The 4,201-nt window shown below is 41.4% G+C and overlaps 1 protein-coding gene across 1 annotated transcript in view; it reads left to right on the top strand.

Moving 5' to 3' along the window:
* TSHZ2 (teashirt zinc finger homeobox 2) overlaps positions 1–3,514 on the top strand; it is a 493,994-nt gene extending 490,480 nt beyond the window's left edge. Inside the window, exon 3 of the mRNA XM_021712426.1 lies at positions 3,381–3,514. The gene's annotated coding sequence lies outside the window, so the exon portion shown is untranslated. The remainder of the gene's footprint in view (positions 1–3,380) is intronic.
* Positions 3,515–4,201: the final 687 nt, after the last annotated feature.

The following is a 4,201-nucleotide window of genomic DNA, read 5'->3' as shown; positions in this document are numbered from 1 at the left end:
GGGGCTCCGGCGATCCTTCCGTCTCAGCCTTCCAAGTAGCTGGAACTACAGGCGCGCGCTACCACGCCCGGCTAATTTTTTGATTTATTGTAGAGATGAGGTCTTGCTGCCCAGGCAGGTCTCGAACCCGCGGGCTCAGGCAATTCACTCACCTCAGCCTCCCAAAGGCGGAGGATTACAGGCTGAGCCACCGAGCCCGGCTGGGGGTGACTCTTAAAGTCCAGACTTCTTTTACACTATACAACACATCCACGCAACCAAAAATTAATTGTACCCCCTAAAACTATTGAAATAAAAATAAAATAATCTTAAAAAAGGAATCAGGATTGAGATCTCAGGAACTGAACAACTTCCTTCGTTTTTGCACCAAAAAACTGTCAAAATGGTGTTTTCTAGAAAACAGCAGCACTCAGGTACATTGTAAGTCTTTCTTTTTTTTTTTTTTTTTTTTGAGTTGGAGTCTCACTCTGTCGCCCAGACTGGAGTGCAGTGGCCACTCCCGGCCACCGCAGCCTCGACCTGCTGGGCTCCGGCGATCCTTCCACCTCAGCCTTCCAAGCAGCTGGAATTACAGGCGTGCGCTACCACGCCCGGCTGATTTTTTGATTTATTGTAGAGATGAGGTCTCGCTGCCCAGGCGGGTCTCGAACCCGCGGGCTCAGGCAATCCACTCACCTCAACCTCCCAAAGGCGCGGGACTACAGGCTGAGCCACCGAGCCCGGCTTGTAAGTCTTTCATAAAGAGAAAAAGGGGGATTATCAAACATGTCTGGCAAACACTGGGTTAAGTAAAGATGGATCATGTTTGCTTTAGTTTTAATTGCAGGACTTCTCATAGTCTTTCATATGCTAACATATGTTGTGAATTCCCAAAATGGGAACAATAATATACTAAATGAATTACCTTTTTCTTTCTCCTTGCTCCTCTCCTGGAGCACACTTTGCCCCAAGAGAAATCCAGCCAGAAAAATCTGGGAGTTGATCTAGTCTGGAGCCACTTAAGGGCAGTGATCAATAAAAGAAATTCCACAAAGTTGGCATCACACTGGTATCATGGTTAAGGAAGAGATAATGAGGATCTCCTATAGACTGGGTGTAGGCAGCACCCTTCAGTCAGGACTTCCCTCTGTCCCACGATGCAATGGGGTGACTGTTTCTGATCTCTACTTTTTTTCTCTTTGTTTGATCCGTCCCTCTTCATGCAACCACACATGACCATCCTCCTCCAAGTATCTTGACTTACCAGCGGGTCCCCACCGAGTCAGAGCAAAGATTACCAGAGACCCTTTTTCTCTCATGCACACACCTAAAGTCAGAGAGAGATAGTCCCTTCCATTGATAGTTACCAAGGTGCTCACCTGTCATCAAGGCAGAGCAGGGCATGAAGGGGAGCTTGGAAGCTTCTGAGTGGGAAGACCTAAACTTAAGCCATCCTCTGTTTTTTGTATTAGCTGTGTAACCTTGGACAAGTCACTATCCTCTATGAGATTGTTTCAAGAATTATCGGTAATGTGTACTTTAGTAGATCTGTAATAACTGGCTACTAATATTGCAGCCGTGCTCTTCCTCACCAAGGAATTGTTTACAATGTCAATTATGATTACTCTGTGTGTAATTTCTCTATGATGCTGATGTATGATTTTCCATTTTTCTTTTTTCTTCTACTGGAAACTTGGAAGCTTTCCTTTTTCATAAAGACTAATTATATTTAAGTTCAAAGGGCTTTTTTCTCACTAGAATGAACACTACCCCTAAATAACAAGATATAAACAAGGAGCTCTACTCCGATGGGGCTGATGGAAAGTAGAAACTTCCCACACAGTACTCCAAATAGCAAAGTTCTAGGGGAGAAAATTACCCCATTACTTTTAAGTAAAACTTACCCACCATGAAAATGTTCATATATTTTGACAGGAATTCCGCACCTAAGAATTGAAGTTTATGACAATATTCAAACATACAGAAAAGCTTTAAACACAAAAATGTCCATCATAGTATTATATATGATTGAATCAAATGGAAAGCAAAATAAATGTCCAATATTACAAGGATAGTTTAGTAAACTATAATAATATATGCAATAAAACTCATGCAACTGTTTACAATGATGATTTCCAGTGAAAAAAATACAGTCTGGGGCATTCTACAGTCAGCACCTAAAGATACATAAGCCTAGCAAAATATGTGAGAAATGACTAAAAGGAAATGCAGCAGAATGAGAATGGGAGCTTTCTCAGGGTGGTGGAACCATAGGTTAATTTTTTTTAAATTCTTTCAAAATGCTTTATAATGGAAAAAATCACACATTATATTTGTATTTCTCACTTTGGTAAAATACATATTATGTGGTAAAATACACATAACATAAAATTTAACTTAACCATTTTTAATATATGGTTCAGCGGTATTAAGTACATTCACACTGTTGTACAACCATAACTAATATCCACCTACAGAATTTTTCATCTTTTTTTTTAATCAAGGTCTCAGTCTGTTGCCCAGGCTGGAGTACAGTGGCACCACTGTGGCTCACTGAAGCTACAAACTTCTGGGTTCAAGGGATCCTTCAGCCTCAGCCTGCCAAGTAGCTAGAACTACACATGTATGTTACCACACCTGGCTAATTTATTTTATTTTTTATTTTTTGTAGAGACGAGGTCTCACTATATTGCCCAGGCTGATCTTGAACACCTGGGCTCAGACAATCCTCCCATCTTGGCCTCCCAAAGTACTGAGATGACAGGCATGAGCCATTGCCCTTGACCCAGAATTTTTCATTTTGCAAGACTGAAACTCTGGATTCACTGAATAAGAATTCCTCTTCCCTTTCCTACCCCACCCCTAGACCTTGGCAACCACCATTCATCTTTTCGTTTCTATGATGGGCTACTCTGGATACCTCATACAGGTGAAATCACATGATATTTTTCTTTTCGTGACTATCTTCTTCTCACCTAACCTAATGTGCTCAAGGTTTACCCACGTTGTAGTACGTGTTGGAATTTTTTACTTTTCAAGGCTGAGTAATATTCCACGGCATGTACATACCACATTTGCTTATCCACCAATGGACACTTGGGTTGCTTCTGTTTTTTGGCTATTGTGAATAATGTTGCTACCAACATGGATGTAGTACAAATATCCCTTCTATGCATTATCTTTTAAATGTTTTTTTTTTTCCTCAGTTGACTTTTCTTTTCTGTGTCCCATCATCTGGTTATATCAGATGCTAGACTAGGTTTAACCATGACTCTCCTCAGAGCATTAGTACCAATGAAGCAGTTATAAGGTGGGCAGGTTGACTACCATGGGGAAATAACCTCCTAGGCTGTACCTCAGAAAATAACGCCTCTTTTCTTGTTGTTCTAATCCCATTACAGGACAAATGCCTTAGTTCCAACTTTCCAGCCTGGATTTCCCTCACACTGAGCCCTTCTTCGCCACTCCACCCTGCTTCTGACATTGAACTCATTGAACTCCTCCTGACACCCTGGCTCCAAGAAGACTGCCAAAATTTTTTTTTTTTTTAGAAATCACCCCAGTCATTTCTCTTCATCCTCACTAACAATTTGGTAATGAAGTATTGATTTCCACTTCTCCGCTTATGGTCGATATTAGATACTCATTGATGAACTGCGATGGGCTGTCTCATCTCCACAGTACCCTTTTCACTGTCACAAGAAAACCAAGTGCCACTGAAGAGAAACTAGTGACTGAGAACACTGATGTGCTTATTTTGTCAGTTTATAACAGGAAAGGGGGGAGTACAAGCCTCCATAGTTTAATGTCCTAGTGGGCTGCCCTAGATGTAGACACTTGGAAGCTGACTTTTCATGGTAATGTCCATTTCCTATTTATAACCCCTCTGGGAACGTTTGTCTAAAGAAAAGGTTTCTGTTTAGTGTAACGATTACACTTGCACCTGGTTTGCCCAGTCCTGCCCCTGCGCTCGGGGGCCGTTAATCACTACAAAGTAGAAAAATTATTAAGTTAAACCAGAGTTGGAGCCAAGAAAACCTCTGAACAATGTTCATCTTCTGTGAAAGTTGTTCAAATAGTTAGGCTTAACTGTGTTGCTGCCAAAGACTTTTTCCCATGCAGTGGTGGGCATTCTTATCACCATCGTTATCTTGATTGGTTAAAAATAACAACACTTGCCAGCGTGTGCCACTGTCATAGGTGACCTGCAAATTGGGAGAAA

This window comes from Carlito syrichta, unplaced genomic scaffold (assembly GCF_000164805.1).
Source record: "Carlito syrichta isolate Samal-C Ts95f unplaced genomic scaffold, Tarsius_syrichta-2.0.1 Scaffold303263, whole genome shotgun sequence".
NCBI classification, from domain to species: domain Eukaryota; kingdom Metazoa; phylum Chordata; class Mammalia; order Primates; family Tarsiidae; genus Carlito; species Carlito syrichta.
The sequence above is the reverse complement of the archived record's forward strand: the minus strand, read 5'-3'. Positions and strand labels throughout refer to the sequence as shown.